Source organism: Balaenoptera ricei, chromosome 12, assembly GCF_028023285.1.
Source record: "Balaenoptera ricei isolate mBalRic1 chromosome 12, mBalRic1.hap2, whole genome shotgun sequence".
NCBI classification, from domain to species: Eukaryota; Metazoa; Chordata; class Mammalia; order Artiodactyla; family Balaenopteridae; genus Balaenoptera; species Balaenoptera ricei.
In genome coordinates this window covers 7,679,026-7,698,780 of record NC_082650.1, presented here as the reverse complement: position 1 = coordinate 7,698,780, position 19,755 = coordinate 7,679,026, and the positions used below count along the sequence as shown (strand labels likewise).

At 45.1% G+C, this 19,755-nt stretch overlaps 1 protein-coding gene and 1 pseudogene across 3 annotated transcripts in view; one reads left to right on the top strand and one right to left on the bottom strand.

Annotated features, from left to right (window-relative positions):
- Positions 1-19,755, top strand: part of SLC22A3 (solute carrier family 22 member 3) — a 95,326-nt gene that overhangs the window by 2,748 nt on the left and 72,823 nt on the right. The window lies entirely within an intron of this gene.
- LOC132375793 (cytochrome c oxidase subunit NDUFA4-like) lies at positions 7,377-7,624 on the bottom strand (annotated as a pseudogene).

The window sequence follows — 19,755 nt, the reverse complement described above, 5'->3', positions numbered from 1 at the left end:
TGTACACCCAGTATGTTTTCAGAGACTTGAAATCTAACATATGAATCATGGAAAGGGGGTGACTTGGGAGAGTTCAGAACGCGGAAGGGGAGACCAGATTCCAGAATGGCAACATACAGCTATTATATGTAATCCTTGCGCCATGGCGGGGGAGACAGCACTGTCCCGGCTTTTAGAAGAGGAACCTGAGGCAGGAGATGTGAAGGGACCCACTAGCATCCCAGACCTTTTATGTAGCCAAGGTGGGTTCAGATCCGGGGGTCTTGATTGTGAATCCGTCTCCTTTCCTCCAGGCAGTGCTCTAAGTCCTTGAAACAGGTCCACACAACATGATACCAGATCACTCACACTTTAGAACCTGCAAGAAATCTAGCTGAACCTTCCTGTTTACTTAGTTACTATCCTGGTCCTCTGGCCAGCGTGTCATTTTATTTCATTTCACGGCCCGGAACACGATCCGCTGCAGATGAGGAGGTGGGAACGGCAGTCTGTACTCTCGGTGTGAGTGTTGCGGAACGGGCACTTAAACCTCATCCACCCTTTTTTCATCTTACAAAGAGAAACAGCGCCAAGGAGTTAAGTCAGAAGTCAATGCGAAGTGCAGGGCCGTTTCTGTCCAGCTCGCCCTCTGGTTTCTCCTGCTCAAGGTGATGCAGTGGATTTTTCACCTACATTCAGTGACCTCAGCACAGACTTTCCTAACGTCTGCATCTCAGCCCTATCTGGTTGTCAGACATTGGGCAGAAGAAAGCATGATGTGATGCGGAAAAGTCCAAGCCCTTACCACCCAAATATTTCAAATCATTGCCCAGGGAGTGAGACTCTGAAATTAATGTTAAGACTTGGAAATGCTTGCTTGTGTACCATGGATGGGGGGAAAAAAGAGCTCCTCTCTCACTAGGAACCAGGCCTCAGAGCACCATTAAAAATAGACCGAATTGCCCTTTCTAGATCATTTTTCTCCCACACGCAAAAAATGAAAGTCCATTTGAGGGAAGTGGCTGACCCATTGAAGAAAACGGAGGCTGCTTCCATCTCTGGGGCTGTCGCACTGCTTCTCACGTCTCTGCTTTGCTTCCTGCTTGTCCAGCCCCCAACATGAGGCCAGCCCCAGACATTAGTGTCATCAGCCTCTGGTCCTTACTATTTGCTAAGCGTGGAAACACAGTGCCATGGATACTGGAGAAAGGAGTGTAGCCAGGCCCAGGTTTTATTCTGGGCTGAGTCTCTGATTTGCTCTGAGCACTTGAGAAAGATCTTACTTTTATATTGTTTTTATTTTTAATATTATTTGTGCTTTCCCTGGTTTTTGCTGAATCAACCTCACCAAGAGAACATCTGTTTTATTATTACTTCAAAGGACCAACTATGGTATTGTTCATTTTCTATTTCATTAGTTTGTCCTCTTTTTTTTTTAGTTTGCGTTATTCTTTTAAAAATCTATTTTATTGAAGTATAGTTGATTTACAATGTTGTGTTAATTTCTGCTGTACAGCAAAGTGATTCAGTTATACATATATACATTCTTTTTCATATTCTTTTCCGTTATGGTTTATCACAAGATATTGAATATAGTTCCCTGTGCTATACAGTAGGACCTTGTTGTTTATCTTCCTGTTTAGAATTTGTTCTGGTTTTTTGGATTTACTATGGGTGTGCTTTTTTTTCCGATTTAAGTTAGCTGCTTAGCTCAATTCTTTCCTGCCTTTCTTCTTTTCTAGTATAAATGTTTAAAGCTATAGATTTCCTTCTGTGTACTTTTTTTGGACTACACCCAGCAAGTTTTGAAATGCAGGTTTTAATTATTATTCCATTCTCGGTATTTTTAATCCCCATTATTTCCTCTTTGACCCATGATTTATTTAGATATTTGTTTAAAATTTTTAAACATACATTGATTTTTTTATCTTTTAATTGTTGACTTCTAAGTTAACCTTGGAGTGGTAAGAGAACGTGGTCTGAATGATACTGATTCTTTTTTAATTTTTTTTTATAATTATTTGGCTTTATTTTCTAAGTATTCTATTGACCTTTTTATTTTTATCATTTACCTTTTAAGTCTCTCTCTTTTTTTTAATTTTATTTTTGGCTGTGTTGGGTCTTCGTTGCTGCTCTCAGGCTTTCTCTAGTTGTGGAGAGCAGGGGCTACTCTTCGTTGTGGTGCGCGGGCCTCTCATTGCAGTGGCTTCTCGTTGCGGAGCACGGGCTGTAGGCGCGCGGGCTTCAGTAGTTGTGGCGCGCAGGCTTCAGTAGTTGCGGCATGCGGGCTTCAGTAGTTGTGGCACGCAGGCTTCAGTAGTTGCGGCACGCGGGCTCAGTAGTTGTGGCACGTGGACTCTAGAGCGCAGGCTCAGTAGTTGTTGTGCACGGGCTTAGTTGCTCCGTGGCGTGTGGGATCTTCCCGGACCAAGGATTGAACCCGTGTCCCCTGCATTGGCAGGTGGATTCTTATCCACTGTACCACCAGGGAAGTCCCTGATACTGATTCTTTGAATTTTATTGGAACTTTCTTTTTGGCCTTCTAGGAGGTCAATTTTTATAAACATTCCATACATGCTTGAGAAGAGTGTGCAGTCTTTAGCTGTTGGGTGTAGGGTTTTATAGATGTCCAATATTTGAAGCTTGTCAGTTGTGTTGTTACAATATTCTATATTTTAATTAACTTTCCATCTGCTTGGTCTAGCAAGCATAGAGAGTATTAAAATTTACCATTGTGTTGGGGGGTTTGTCATTTTCTCCCTATATTTCCAGCAGATTTTAAAAGTTATACACATGAGATTGGATGCATGTACATACAAATTTAGAATTTTTAAAAATCTACATAGTGAATTGAACCTTTTATTATAGTGTTGGTACTCTGTCTAAAATCCATGATGTATATATTGTCCCGAGGTCTACTTTGTATAATACTATTTAGCTACTCCAACTTTCTTTTGGTTAATATTTGCCTGCTATATCTTTTGTTATCCTTTACTTTCAAACTTCCTATGTTCTAATAATTTAGATGGGTTTCTTATAAAATGCATATAACTTGATTTTGCATTTAACTACTATGCTTAGTCTATTCACCATTTCTTGTGGTAATTGGTATATGGGGGCTTATTATACCATTTTTTTCTTTGTCTTGTTCCTTTTATGCTTTTTCCCTTCCTTTAAAAAAATGATTTTAAATTTGTTTCTCTTATTCTATTTACTCCTTCCTTTATTTGTTTGGAATTTAGATTTTTTTCCCCAGCTTTTCTACTTTTTTTTTTTTTTTGGAAGTATAGTCGATTTACAATGTTGTGCTAGTTTCAGGTGTACAGCAAAGTGATTCATTATATATATATATTTTCAGATTCTTTTCCATTATAGATTATTACAAGATATTGAATATAGTTCCCTGTGCTATATAGTAGGTCCTTGTTGTGGAATTTAGATTCTTTATTTCAATTCTTTTAGTGGTTACCCCTGAAATTTTGCCAAGTTTACTTAACAAAACCTAAATTTAATACTCCAACCTCCTCCTAAACAATTTAAGATCTTAAACACTTTCATTCAGTCACTTCTCCTGTATTATAGGCATTAATAGCCAATATTCTAGGTCTGTTCCTTTATTGTTAATTTATGGGTTTTGTGTAAATCATGTATGCTTGGATTTATACTTACACTTTATCTACTCATTATTCCATACCCTATCTCTTTTCCCCCCTTCCTTTTCATATAGATCTTTAACATTTTTTCTTTAGCGTGTATCTCTAGGTGGTAAATGTTCTCAGTTTTTGTTTATATGGAAATGTCTTTATTTCACCATTATTCTTTAAGATTTTTTTTTGATGTGGACCATTTTTAAAGTCTTTACTGAATTTGTTACAATAGTGCTGCTGTTCTATGTTTTGGTGTTTTGGCCGCGAGGCATGTGGGATCCTAGCTCCCTGACCAGGGATTGAACCTGCATCCCCTTCATTGGAAGGTGAAGTCTTAACCACTGGGCTGCCAGGGAAGTCCCCGCTATTATTCTTGAAAGATAGCTTTGCTAGGTAAATAGTTCTATGTTGCCAATTATTTTTCCTTAACCCTTTGAAGATGTTAGTTCTACCTTGTAGCTCTCATTTTACTTTTGAAAAATCTGTTGTCAGTTTAAATGTCCTTTTCTCTTGGGTTGTGTCTAGGTGGGTATTTCTTTTTTCTTTTTTTCGTGGGTATTTCTTTTATTTATCCAGCTTGGTATGCATTGCCTCTAAAGAGTGTCTGACATATAGTAGGCACTCAATAAATAGCTGTTGAATGAACCAGTTGTGTTTCCTTTCAACTGTGAATTTTGGTTCTTTGGTAGGTTCTGGAAAATTCTCAGCCATTATCTTTTCATTTTCTGCTCTCTATTCTTTCCTTCTGAGATTCGATTTGGACATAAGTTGGACCTTCTTTTTCTTTCCTTCATGAGTCTTAACCTCTCTCTCATATATCTCATTTCAATATCTATATGACGGTTAAGATTTTTTTTCAGACCTATCTTCCAGATCACAATGTTTCTATTCAGCAGTATCAAATCTGCTGTTTAATCCATTCATTGAAGTTTTTATTTCAGCAATTATCTTTTTCATTTATCAGAGTTATATTTGTTATCTTTCAGATATCCCTGGTCATTTATTGGTAATCTCTTATTTTTTGCTCATTCTTGTGTTTCCATTTTTCAGTTTCTTTAAGGGTTTTATGTATGATTACTCTATATTTTATATCTGGTAGTTACACTGCCTGAAGCCCTTGGTGTTTCGAATCTCTCATTTGTCATTTGTTATGTGTTTGGCACTTGTTTGTCACATGTTGGTTGTGAGTTCCCAGCTGGTTGAGTGTCTCTGTGGGAAACCTGGCTGCCTGCAGAGAGGATTTGCACTTGCTTCTGTCTGAGCTTGGACACCCATGATCTGGAATCATTTTCTTCCTTCCAGACTTCCTGGTTCATCTACAACGGCTGAATCTGTCATTGTTGTTTGTTTTTATTAGAGGTGTATGATTTCCCCTTACTTTCTGAAACACCAGCAATTCAACAAAAATTGTGTTTTATGCTGAATCTCATTTTTTCCACAAGAGTCCCTCAAAATAACTCGTCCTTTCTGCTGATGACAAAAGTGTATTAATAGTTTCACAGATTTTTTTTAATGGAGTGAAAGCAAGACCTTAATGAGTGAGCAGTCACCCCACTAGGTGTCTGCTACTTGGTGTTGGCAGCAGGATGAACCAGCAGATCCATGCAGTGATGTGTGTATGAACCCCAGAGCCAAAAGGAATGAGACTATGAAAAAGCATCTCCTGCTTCTTTCTGGCAACTGATTTATTAGATTATCAGCTACAGATCAATTGAAATTTATTTAGCATTTGTTATATGCTAGGCACTGGGCTAGGCTGGTAATACAAAGACAGATAAAATTGCCCGATGAGTTCTGGCAGAGAGACTTGCCCCGAGACAGTAATGTACTGAGAGTGGTGACAGGTGTGGTGAAGGGATGCCTTCTTATGATTGACTGGGGGTGAATCAAAGCAGAATGTGCACTGACCTTGACCTCAGCCCCAGAGGAGAAGGAGGAGTCCAAGAGGAATATATGAGGAAAAGGATGTTCTATTCCCACATTCTCTCATTTTCAGCATCATTTATTTGTAGCCATTTATCGACTGCCCTCTGGAGCAGTGGTTGATGTGTATTCCTTTGACCCACCCACACAGACATGGAATCAAAAGATCAGGGTGGGGTTCAGGAATCTTCGTTGTTCACAAGCATGTAAAGCCCCTGCAGGTGGTCCCTAGACTACACATGAGGAGTGTGACAAGATCATCACAAGTGGAACAGCCTATGTGTGGGTGAAGCAAGTGCCAGCTCCCCCAAACACACCCTGCAGACCTTGGGATGGAAGCATTGTCCCTTTACCCAAGACAGGAGTCCCACATTTTTTTTTAAGATGAAAAGACAACCCTCAGAATGGGAGAAGATATTTGCAAATGAATCAACAGACAAAGGATTAATCTCCAAAATATATAAACAGCTCATGCAGCTCAATATTAAAAAAACAAATAACCCATTCCAAAAATGGGCAGAAGATCTAAACAGACATTTCTCCAAAGAAGACATACAGATGGCCAAGAGGCACATGAAAAGCTGCTCAACATCACTAATTATTAGAGAAATGCAAATCAAAACTACAATGAAGTATCACCTCACACCGGATAGAATGGGCATCATCAGAAAATCTACAAACAATAAATGCTGGAGAGGGTGTGGAGAAAAGGGAACCCTCTTGCCCTGTTGGTGGGAATGTAAATTGATACAGCCACTGTGGAGAACAGTATGGAGTTTCCTTAAAAAACTAAAAATAGAACTACCATACGACCCAGCAATCCCACTACTGGGCCTATACCCTGAGAAAACCATAATTCAAAAAGACACATGCACCTGTACTTTTCCTCTGGGACACACAGCTAGGTTGAATTTCCCAATGTCCCTTGCAGCTGGTGGGGGGCGGTCCTGTGATGTGTTCTGGTCAGTGATGTTGGGAGAAGCAACACACCTGGAGCCAGAATAACCTTCCTCCTCGCAATCCCCCTGCTTGCTTTCTTCCTTCATCTGCCGGCAGAGAGTCCTGAAGACCCCAAAGACAGCAAAGCCCTTAGCTGGAAGGAGATCAGTGCTTGAAGCCTGCAGGGAGGGGACCCCCATCTTCCTCCCCTCCACCTCCTCTGCATGGGAATGTGAAATTAATGAAAAATAAACTTTCTTGTGTTAAACCACTGAGATTTGGGGGGTTTTTGTTACAGCTCTTACTGTGAGCCTACCCTGACAAATACACATTTTGGTGTATTTCCTGGAGGCTGCAGGCACCTGATGAAATGGAAGCTCGTTCCTTCGAGACAGTCCTCCCCTTGGTCTGCACACAAGGTCACCATGACCTTTCCTGAGGCCCCTACGGGCCCCTCTCCTCTGCAGGCACCCCTGCTGCAGCCCCCCCAGGGCACGCCTGGCTGTCCTCCCTGGGCTGTGAGCGTGCTGTTTCCTCTTCTCCAAATACCTTTCCTCTTTCTTCTTGAGGATGTTCCATTTTTTTCCCTAGAGATGCAGCTAAGAGTTACCTATTCCAGAAATACCTTCCCTGCCCCGACTCTGGGGGTCTGCTTTCCTTCCTCTGCCCAGCCACCCCCTGTGTGTGCTGAACGTATTGCCTTCCTCATCAGACTGCAGCTTTCTTTTGTTTTTTTCAAGTTTTACTCATCAGTGTAAACCCCAACACAAATACACCAACATGATTTCGTGCATTTAGAGGGGAAATGTTTCTTGGTTAAGTGGAAAATTGTGCAGATGGCTTCTGGAAGACCTTCATTCTAAGCAGCTTTATAGTGAAACATTTTATTTAGAAGTCTGGACCTTCTTTCTTCAATCTGCTGTAATCTACATTCACTGAGTAGAACTTGTACTGATCATTGGGACCCAGTGGGTTCCAGGGTTCTGGGTTATTCTTTCTGTCCCAAGTGACATCTGGATTGAACGATGCCAGGCGCAGGCGTACAGTGCTGTGCCAGTACCTCCTGCTCCAGTCAATACAAAGAGGGGGATCAAACTAGAATGCTTCTTGGCCTGACCGATGATCTGGCAGAGCATGGTTGCGACAGAGGCCTTGAGTCCAAATGGAGAGAAAAACAAACCTGCAAGGCCCGAGACTAAATAGCCTCCGCGCTGAGCAGGAGTGGACGTCCAGAGTCACCCAGGACCTAGACTGCAGCTTTCTTGGGGGCAGAGACTGTTTAGCATATATTTGTGATGAGATCACATGGCATTTAATAAATCCCGTGATTAAATTAATGAGTGAACGGGAAAGGGATTGAGTGAAATATTTGACCCCTTTTATAACTTTGGCTCAGCCAACCCTGAAATTGACCTTCGTAGACTATAATAAGCTCTTTTCCCCTCAACAGTGCTGCTTTATTTTTGCATTAATTCTGTATATTAATTTAGAGAAAATGGCCATTTTAACAATTTTGATTTTTTGAACATGGTGTATTGGATGTAATTTGAACGTGATGTGTTGCTGCATTTTCTTAGGCGTGATTCAGTCTCTCTCACAACGTTTTGTAGTTTTCAGTATGAAGGTGTTACAGAAATTTCACAGGTTTTATTCTTAGGTGTTTGTTTTATTGATAACCTTGTACAGAGCTGCTTCTTCATAACTTAACCAGCAAGGGCTTGTCTTCCTCCCCTTCACACCAACGGGCTCTGACAAATCACCGGGGTGGGGGGCCACGGCCCTGCAGAAAGTGGCTCCAGGCCTCTGGAGCAGGGGGACGGCCGCCACCCGCAGACCCCTGTCTACACAGGGACTCTGTCGTCCTCAGACCCTAATTGGGGGATGCGACCTGGAACATGAAAGCGACAGGAGAGAGCAGGTCGGCTGGCTCTTTGGGGCCATTATTTTTATGTGCTGACGTCCATTGTGCAGAAAAGGCCTTTCTCAGCTGTCCTGGCACTTTTGGGCATGTCTGTGTCATCAGCCGAGCTGGGCTCCAGGAGCAGCAGGGCACAGGTGCAGGGCACAGGTCAGCGAGGGGCACACGGGCGCCTGGCTGGCAGCAGTTCAAGGGTGCAGTGCTGAGCCCTCCAAGGCCGTTGGGGGCGGGGTGGGGAGACACTGCCTACATTTCAAAACAAAATAAAACCTCTCCAATTTTTCCTCATTTTTTTTCTTAAACTATAACCAAGAAAGGAAGTGTATTTCTATTCTGTGAGGAAATAGCAAAGTTCCTTAAGGTTCTTGGTGTAGCTTTCTAGAATGACAATGACACAAGCATGGCCAACGATAGTTAATGCCTTTTTATTTGGTGAGAGATCGGTAACATGGCTTTTAAAGGATTGCTGTGCTCTAACTTTTCTGTGCTTGTAATAAAACAAAGTAACTTTGGGGCTGGTGCTTGTGTAACAGTAGAGGAAAACCATGAGGGATGCAGTGTAGGGGCTCATACGAAGGTGAATAAATAAATGTGATTAAAAAAAAAAAATCCTGCGTTTAAATTGTATGGCTAGTATGGGCCCCGCCAAGCACGTCCCTCAAAGTGTATGACTGATTTAGAATTTAACTTTAAAAACTGTGTTCAGGGAAATTAAAAATGAAAGTCAGAAAATGAGTGTGGTGATTATTGTTGAATATTTTCCAAAAGCTTGGATCCTCGTCTCTGATTAGTCAGTGAAGCAGACGTTGTAGTGGAAAGGGTGCTGATCCGAGACGTGGGAACCCTGGCACAGGTCACTGTGAGTGGCTGGGGGTCACTGGGGGTGACAGGTCACATCCCTGGACCACTGTTTCCTTATCTGAGTGGAGTAGTCAATTGTCAATGGATTTCCAAGTTTCCTCTACCTCTGTCATTCTGCAGCCAATTTCATTTTCAGGTACTTAATTCCTGACCCTGAACTTGGGGTTGCCATATCCATACAAGAGTGGGAAAGTGGCTTGGGATGAAGCTAACTTAAAAGCTGGAGGTGTTCAGTTCCGGAAATCAGGATGGATTCTTCCCCAGGACACCTTACTTCCTGGCGGGCGTGCTGTGAACCGTGTGGACAGAGGAGAGGGTGATGGCGCGGGTGTGGCCACATTCTGGAGCAGGTGCCCGTCCTGCCCTCTGTAACATCTGCTGTAGACCCTAGAGCTTCATGGGGAATGTGAGGAGGGGACACGCCCTGGGCCACCTACACAGCGGAAACCACCCGAGGGAGGCAGGATGGGGACAAGCTTGGACTTCAGAAACGAAGGTGATTATTCTGCTGTCAAACCCAGTCTTCTGAGACAGGGGATCTCCCTGTTGGATAGTTACAGGCCAGAGCAGGAGAGATGAGCAAGTGACAGGTGGGGCTCTGGATTTCCATTTTAATGGCCATCACTGGGACCAGAAAGTTGAGACACTCATGAGGAAATACAAACCGGAGCTTCACAAGCCTGTCCGCACTCACCCGCTTTGGCCTCAGTTATCTGATTATTAACTCTTTAACATTAAACTTAACATTTAACTGAAGTGTTAAGACATTTAAGTATTTGAAAGTGATTCTGACAAGACTGTGTCTGTTTAGGGAGTATATAACCTTTCTTTTATGGGTTTTGTTGTTAACTTGTGTTGTATTGATTGGTCATAAAACCTACAGATCAGTGTGGGAGACTGTGTTTTCTTGTTTCTTAGAAAATAGTTCAGGGATGAAATTTGGAGGCTTCAAATAAGGTGAGAAGTGAGACACGTGCCTCCTCACCGGTGATTCCGGTTCCTGTGCAGGAAACTGCAAACCAGCCGTCTTGCTCTCCTCCCCCAAATGACGGGAGACCTTTTCTTCTTGGGTGGATGTCAGCTATTTTAGCAGTTGTTGGAATATAATTGTTTACTTTTTCTTGACTTCATAATGCAGACATGAGAGTTTCACATGTCAGGCAAATTTGTGTATCATAGTCTAGAATGCAATTTTATTTTTTATGGAGTGAAAAGTTAATTTTATTACTGCTTGTATAACACGGGGGCGGCTTGGGTAAAATGGTGATTTTCCATGAAGTGCCTTCAGGACAGCGGTGTCCAGTGTGAGAGACCCAAGTGAGGCCTTTATAAGAGTTGGCTGGAGCTAGGGCCGCAGCAGGCCCTGCTGCCCAGAGGAAAGAACATTGCCTTGATTCTTAGGACAGGGGGACCCGTGAGACAGTTTGGCATTGGTGACTTCTGAGGGCTTTGAAAGCTTTCGCTGTTGGTGTCGTGAAGTCTCTGGAGCCCACCTCCTCGGGGGGCTGAGGGTACCGCGCCCCTCCTGAGAGGCGGCAGAGCATCCATTGTGTGGACGGCGCTCATGTGAAGCGGGTGGGCGCACTCCCAGGTGTGTGATGAAGGCTTCCCCCTGGGGGACAGCAAACACCCACTCATCATTCTCTCTGCCCGATAGCGTCACGTCTCAGATGCCTTTCCCAGAGGTGGCTTATGCCCCTCGGACGCACAGAGTGGCTCTGATTTCACGGGCTTCTGCCAGCTGGAAGCGTCGTGTGGCCGCCGACAGCACAAGATGAAAGACGACATGTGTGTCTCCTGCCCCCAGGGAGGGATGCTGTAAGCTGATGCGCCTCAGGCATAAACAGAGGGGCCTAGGCACCAGAACCTCCAATTCTGAAGATTGATGGCAGCACATTTACGGGAATCCAAGGACCGTGGAGAAGGCAGTGTGGGCTGTTAATATGGATAATTCTTGTTTTTTTTTTTTTTTTTTTAAATTGAAGCAAGCTTTTTAAAAATTTATTTTATTTATTTATTTATGGCTGTGTTGGGTCTTCGTTTCTGTGCGAGGGCTTTCTCTAGTTGCGGCGAGCGGGGGCCACTCTTCATCGCGGTGCGCGGGCCTCTCACCACCGTGGCCTCACTTGTTGCGGAGCACAGGCTCCAGACGCGCAGGCTCAGTAACTGTGGCTCGCGGGCCCAGCTGCTCCGCGGCATGTGGGATCTTCCCAGACCAGGGCTCGAACCCGTGTCCCCTGCATTGGCAGGCAGACTCTCAACCACTGCGCCACCAGGGAAGCCCTTAATATGGATAATTCTTGAAGAGCAATGTTTTGGAGACATTTATTGAGAAATGAGTGCCCTCTCATTGTCCTCAAATGAGGGTTTCAAAGCAAACCCTCATAGGGAAGTCACGTGGACAATTGACAGTATTAAATATCCAGGGCAGAGGAGAAAATTAAATGGAAAGTAATGAAAATTAATTTGGCATCGACTTTAAAAAAATCAAATAAAGAGATAAATTTCAGAGTTTCTGTAGAGTAAAGGAAATTGTTCCAAGAACCTTTCCCACAGAGAATCTTGCTCTTTCTGTGTCTCAGCTACTTGGTAATAATGGTAATAACACATTTACCTAAGGCCTCCATTTGTCCGCCAGCCAGCATCCTGTAAGATGGCTACGCTCCCCTATCCAATATGTATGTCTATAGGGCACTTCCAGAATTTTGATTTTTAAATCAAACCAAGTGTATTACAAAACAAAATAAAACTTACCTATGTCTTTATCCACTATATAGATAATTAGATAATGACCATTGATTGTTGCAAAATACTGTGAAGAAATGATCAACTTGTAGATCAGAACTGGTTCATTGTGCCTATCTGTAAGGCAAGGAAGTGGCTAAGAACACAGGATTACTAGTTGTGTGAACACAGGCAGATTTCTTAGTTTGAGACTGTTCCGAGCTCAGGTTCTTACCAAAGGGGAATAATCGCTGCTGGGTGGAGCTGATGGGAGGCTCATGTACGTAACACATGCAAAGTGCATATCCAGTTGTCTGCCCAACCTAAGTGCTGCGTGAATGGTGATATTGCAGTTGTTGGTTACAGATATTGTGGAAGTCCACTCAGAGAGGCAGCTTGGGTCTGGGAATTAGGGGCAAACCCCTAGAAGCTTTTGTTGGGCAGAACACTGAGATTCCAGCCCCAAGGGACATGGCAGGGATCACCTCCCTAGAGCTGGTACAGCTGGAGCCCAGGAATAAAGACTAAGAAAAGACCCAGAATAGATTCCCACAGCTACAAGCTTTGGCAAGACGTCCCGAGCTTCCATTTCTTCACCTCCCTCGGGCCCCTATGGATCTGGGCGGGGTTAGGGTCCACGGTCGCTCAGAGGCAGACCGACAGCTCTGCCCGCTGCCTCCTCTCCAGCCCCAGTTTGATTGAGAGATTGTGAAAAGAACTAAAGCATCATTCTAACACGAAGCTCTCTCCATTGCGCATTTTATTCACAAGCACAAGAAATCCTTCAGTAAATCTGGACAGCAAAAGATTCTCTAAAGATGCTGTGGTTAGAAAACCACTGGTGTGGCTCACGCCTATGTTCTAGTTGGGTCAATTACACAAATTTGCTTCACATTTTTGGGCAGTTTGCAATGGCCATATCATGTCACAGTTTGCTTGGCCTGTCATGAGAATCTGGCCTTAGAGAAAAGACCAAAAGACTCCCCTCTGCCCCTGAAATCTATGAAATGAACAGTGATGGTGGGGCAGGAATTATAAATATTGAGATTCAGTTTGGGGTTGAGATAAATTTGGGCTTAGTTGGTCTATGCATTAAGCAACCCAGTTCTCCTGACACTGAATAGACACTACAATGTAATCCATGAAAGTAGCTTAATACCCAATAGGGACAGAAAGCCATACTATAATATACTACGTGTAACTTTATAGTTATTGACACACCTTTCCTGCTTAGAAACCTGATTTTCTCTTTAATTACCTGACAACATTAAAACATAATGTGTGTTTTTTTTTAAATTAAGTAATTTATTTTTGACTAGGGTCTTCGTTTGGGGTCTTCGTTTCTGTGCAAGGGCTTTCTCTAGTTGCGGCAAGCAGGGGCCACTTTTCATCGCGGTGCGCGGACCTCTCACTATCGCGGCCTCTCTTGTTGTGGAGCACAGGCTCCAGACACGCAGGCTCAGTAGTTGTGGCTCACGGGCCTAGTTGCTCTGCGGCACGTGGGATCTTCCCAGACCAGGGCTCGAACCCGTGTCCCCTGCATTGGCAGGCAGATTCTCAACCACTGCGCCACCAGGGAAGCCCCAAAACATAATGTTTTATGTTTTAACTATTTAAACTATTTAAAACATAGTGAACTCATTTAATCCTCACACACGCTGTGAGGCGTGGGCTGTTATCCCTGTTTTGTAGAGAAGGAAAGGAAGGTGCAGAGAGATTAAGTAATTTGCCCCAAGTCAGGCGTTGCAGGATGGGAGAATTGGAAAAGATATTTTTGATGTCGGAACCAACAAGAGATTAATTGATAGCTCTAGGATATGAAAGGGACTTCCATAAATCATCAAGGAAAAGATAGCCAGCCTTGTAGCAAAACTGACAAAGGATATAGACAGTTTTCATGAAAGGAAACCCAAAAGGCCATTCAGCATAGGAAGCCATGCAGATTCACTCATCATCGGAGAAATGCAGATACCAACAAGATAGCACTTTACCCTTGTTAGGCTGGTTAGAAACCAAAAAGCACCGTGGTGCCAACTGTTGGTAGATTTCAGGTCTACTGCTGGAGGGCAGGTGGAGCTATTCTCAAGAACAATCTGAAACTACTGATACAAATTAGGTGTCCACAAACATATACTGTGACACAGCAATTCCACTCCCATGCATGAGTCCCAAAGGAAAATCTCAAATCTATCAGGAGGCAGGTATGTTCACTGCAGCGTTATTTGGGCAACAAGGAGTTGGAGACAAACCTACGCATACGTTGACTTTCAAAGGTGTTTTGTTGTATACTGAAATTTAACACAAAGAAGCTGAACAAGCATCAGGAAAGTTGTGCCATTTACATGAAATTAAAAATATGTAGATTCTGCAAGAATGCAAACAAAAGATATACCTTAACACATCAGGATGGTTCCTTTGTGGGGATGGGATGGGAATAGGAATAGGTACAAAATAGAATAAATAAATAAAATAAGATAGGAGTCCTTTATAACCAATGATTATAATACATTATAATTAACTCAACCTTCTGCCCTTGAGGTTCAAAAGAGACAAAGGGGTAAAAAGGAAATGGATTTTTCTACCCAAGTCACTTACGGGTCTTGTAAGATGCCTTAGAAATCACCCCAGGCCCTGGCCTATTGAATGAATTGGCCAATAACCTAGAAATGTAGTTAGGATCTAGGTTAGTGGATTTCAGACTGTTTTGGTGACCCTAGACGTTGCAACACCTGCCCCCTTCAGGAGAGTAATCTTACTTTTATAAGTTTTATTTTGGTGTTAAGATTCTGTTTTGTTTTTAAGAGGGGAAATAGAGTTCTGCTTCTAAAATAATATTTGAAGAGATACAGGATCAATATTCCCCAGGATCCCTTCCAGATCCAAAATTCTATATTTTAATCAAAACAACCAACTTAACAAAAATGTTTTAAAACTCAGAAGTTGGAGTGTCAGCTTCCCTTATGATTGTATATAAGACATTTTCTTGGGAAGGTGTTGGGAGCGTCCTTTCCTGAGGCTTGTTCAGCTTCTTTGTGTTAAATTTCAGTACACAACCAAACATCTTTGAAAGTCACCGTATGCGTAGATTTGCACTTTATAGACTGAATGCGTCTGATGTGTACTGAGCCTGCAGATTTCTTTTTCCTCTTGTGACAGCTGACCTGAGACTTCCCCCGAGCTGTCTGCCTGCGGGAATCAGAGGCAGCACTGCTGAAGGTCAGTAGACATGATGATTTCACCTGGGGGTGCTGTGTCCTCGGATGCAGACCACTGACTGGGGCGTGGATGGAGGCCTTTCCTGAGCGTGTCACATGGAAGATGTCTCTCAGTTTCCATCTCAGAAGTCTCATATAAAATGTCATCATTCAATCATCAAGTCCAGTAGTGCATTCCCAATATTGCCTTCTAGTTAATCCATAGTTTTTATTATGCTTTTATGTGTTCTCAGATAGAGAATTTCAGGCATCACTTTTGTCTTCAGTGATCACATAATCTTCCTAGTTAGGAAGACGAGGTGGCAGATATTGTTCAGAATCTTCTGGGGGACTAGGTTCTGGAAGTCATGACTAGACAAATCTGCAAGTCATCCTGAAACGAGATGCTTTGATCCGTCATCACTTTCTTTTTTACTTTGCCCTTTTCCCACTGTCCTTTGGTTCTCCAGGGAGGTACTGTCTTCATCTGAGTTCCCCACACAGCAGAGCCTGAGACAGGGCGTATGTGCTAGTTTACGTCTCAGGGCAGCCGGGGCGCAGAAGCGGGGGCAGGGAGGTGAGGTCGGGGAGAAGGGGGTGGACCCCTCACCGCTGCGTCCTCTAAGCCCCTGTGCAACTGACCCCCGAGAAGCTGAGTAGAGGGTGGGGGACAGAGCTGGGGAGGGAAAAGGGAGGAAGAACGTACCCTGGTTTCTGCCTCCTAGGGGTCAGATGTTCCCTCCCAGGCATTAACTCCCTCACGCATTCAGGTGGAGCCCAGAGGTGGAGCCCAGAGGCGCAGGAGGCCAGGAGCTGGGAGGGGCCTGCATCAGGTGATCAGAGCTCCCATGGGCCAGCTCAGGAGGCAGATGGTGCCTAGAAGACCGGAGGGGGCAGGGAGAGTGCGACGTGGTGCCAACAGATCGTTAGCTCCTGCACAGGCTCTGTCCCGAAACCTTAGCAGGGCCACGCCCAGTGGCTTTTTGCCTCCCTGTTTCCAGACATCTGCATGCCCCCACTTTTGGTTCACCCTTATGTCAGACTCCCTATGCCCACCCCCTCCCTGTGCCCTTGCAAGGGGGCTGCGTTGCATCTGCGGAGTTTCCCCCTTATGGTACCGTGCTCTGCCTGCCAGCCGCCACTTTCCTCTTCTGCTTGGGGCTCTCTTAGGGTGAACAGCTGTCCCAGATTGCCTGGCATTGAGGGGGTTCCCTGTGACTGAGGACTTTCAACGCTAAAGCTGGGAGAAACCCCGGCAGACCAGGACAGTGGGTCATCCCGAGCACTCCACAAGTAGAAAGAATGATTCACAAGATGTATAATAATAAAGAGCTGTGAACAATGCAGATGTGTAATATGGTTAAATAAACAAAATGTACCCATTTGATACAATATGACAGGGATGATAAAACTGAATTGACAAATAATAATGTAGAAATGTTTATGATGCAATTATAAGTTAAAACAAGAGGCTGAGATAACAATGTGTGCATATGGCATGATTTCAGTCGTATACTTAAAAATCTCTGCATGGCAAATTGATGATTGAAAGTAGGGACTGCTACACAGAGGTCTTGAAGGAGAGAGCTTGCAGTTATGGCTGCTTACACTTTTCTCTTAACTAATCGAGATATTCTTTTGCCAAAGATGGTGCTGAAGTAGCGATAAAGCTGAATTAACTTATGGTCATGCTACATTAAAAACTGACCAGGAGAATGCATGCAGAGTGTTCAAAGGAACTATAGTTATTTTGTTCAGCTTGATGGGATTGCTGAGAAACAAGTCAAACCTGGAAATTAAAGCATGCAAATGAGAGTGGGTTTTCAGCAAAGGAAGAGGCACCAGATTCCTTCTCAGCAAGTCCCACTAGAGACAGAGGCTGTGAAAGCTTCTAGTTAGTGAAAGAACTTTATTGATGATCTCTTACCCAAAGTTGCTTTACTAGTTGTTTACTAGTTGCTTATGTGAATGAAAAGACTCTCAGAAAAGAGGAGGCCTGTTCAGAGAAGACAGCTTGGGGGAGAATAAAAGCCTCTGGCATCAAACTCACCCAGCCTGGAAACTGTCATAAAATGACAAAAGGACTTTCCTTCGCTCAGCGCACGATCAGAAAGCGAAGCGGGTGAAGTGGATTCGTGAAACCTATAATTGCCTCCCTTGACCCAAATCGTCAAAAAGGCGATTGCTCCATTCAGAGGAACTAAGATTTCATCTGACCTCCCTTTTAATAGCTAGCGTCTGTTTAAATGTCTTAGTGACCACGTTATATTTTGCCTTATCCAGTTCATATTGTTTTATATTAGTGTTTTTTTTTTTTTTTACTAAGTGACAAGATACATTTACTTAATTCATGAACCATTAATTTATGTGTCTGTCTGAGATTATGTACTCTTGGGGGCCATTTTGATTACCGAATTTATTTTCGATCATAAAAACATAGTAGTTAGGTACGTTCCAGGCGCTTTGAATATATTATCATCAGCATCAAAATAGCCTATGAGGGAAGGGTTATTTTCCCATTTTCCAAAGGATGGAATCTCTGAGGCTGGGAACACCTGTGTGATGTGCCCAAGACAGAACAGTGTGAGAGTTGGCTTTGTCCTGAGGCCAACCTCACCCCAAACCAGTGTCCTGTCCCTGCCATGTGCCTCCAGAGCAGTGGCTCTCAAAGTGTAGAGTCACCAGGAGGCCTTGTGAAAACAGCTTGCTGGCCCCCACCCCAGTGCTTCTGAGTCAGTAGGTCTGGGGTCAGGCCTGAGAATGTGCATTTCCAGGTTCCCCCGTTGCTGCTGGTGCTGGGGCTACCGGGGTCCCACTGTGAGGAGCCCCTGGTCCAGAAGGAGGTTCGCTTTAGCTAATGACTTTTCCATTGTGATGACGACTGGCTCGCCTCACACAGGGCCGTCTTCAAGTCAAGTTCCCGTGAAGTCTGGTTCTTGGCAGAAACTCAGTTCCTTGCTCCTTGGCGGCGTTTCTTTCACAGCCGTGTTTCCCCTTCCGGTCCAGCTTGCGCCGCTCTAAATGGGTCTTAGGAAAACGTCATCTTGGTCACAGCACTTTCTATTCAGAGAGCGATCAAGACTCTTGTCTATGAAACAGTTCAGGTGCCTCGGCCCGGCGTTGATCGCACGTCCCTGCCTGATGTTCGGATGGCATCGAACCTTCCTCTGCTGCACGGAGGCTCCTCTGCCCCGGCCAGGCCTCCTGCTACTCCCCGTCCTCCGCCCACCGGTCCCCCCGGAAAGCCACGGCCATCACCGGGGATGCCCAGCCCTGCCTTCAAGGGGCGGTGGCTACGGAGTGGCCGGTGTGTGCCAGGTGGGTCGTAGGCCCTGGGGCGCCAGGTGAGCGAGGTGCGCAGGCCCCTCCCCAAGCCTCCGCAGGCCCCTGCGCCCCCCCGCTGTGGACCCTTCCTCCTCTCCAGCCCCGTCCCGCTTAGATTCCAGGTCCCGTTCTGCAGCCGGGGCTGCGGAGCGCCGTGCGGGACCCTCACCGCGCGGCTCGGGGCTCCGTCCTCCCGGCCGCGGGACCTCAGCACCGCCTGGCCTTCCTGCCGGGTCCTCAGCCTCTCTTCCTCTCGTTCTCCACGAACTGCCCCTTGCCCCTCACTCTCAGCAAAGCCCCTCCCTTTACATTTCCCGACAACGGAAGACCCGGGACGAGAGGCTTCTTCCGTGTCCTGCCTCCAAAACAAGAAGGGCCCCCCTACCCGCTCCCACCCTTTCCTCCTGACGACACATCATGCTGGAAGTCACAGCATCCCTTCCCACGGACGGTGTGTCTCCGCCCCTGTGCTGGGTCCTGCCCACGTCTCAGGCCGGTGCTACCTCCCCCAGCCCCACTCTGTCCCCTCCACGAGCATTTTTGCCCGCCTTGCAATGCGCTCAGTGTATCTGGTCTACACAGCCCCTCCCTGATGTCTGTTATCTGCCCACAGCTGAGGACCCGTATTTCCCCCTCATAGGCGCGTTTCTTCAAAGGGTTATCTAGTCTCACGGCCTCCCCATTCTCACCTTTCACTCTCCCCCTCGGCCGGTGCGGTCCCCCCCACCCCCACCCCGCCACGGTCTCCGGAGACCCCAGGCTGCTGCTCGCTCGCCCTCGCTCGTGCTCTTGCGTGGAACCCCAAAGTGTCACCTGTGCTCCAGGGAAGAGCATGATTCATACTCCCTAGTGACCCTGCTGCCAGAGTCACCAGTTCACATTTCACTGTTCTGCTCATTTTGTGCGTCCCAATCCGTCTCCCGTTTCACGTCTGCTGCCCTGTCCAGTGTCTGCTGAAGCCAAGCACATTTAGACAGATGGGCACTGCTGGGCGTTCCCCCGTCTGCTCGTTCCTGCTCACTTCCAGGAACCCTGGATCCCAAATCTGCAGACGGTCTGCAGAAAATACTCTATTTAGTAAAATGTTGAAGTAACTTAGCTTAACTGTCACGTACTTCATTAGCTCCACCGTCGCCATGATTACCCAGTGCCCATGTGGAAAGCGGACGCTCTTGGGAGATTTTCATCGTGATGACTTCATTTTGCCTTTATTCTTTACTTTTGCAGTGACACTCCATCTGTAAAC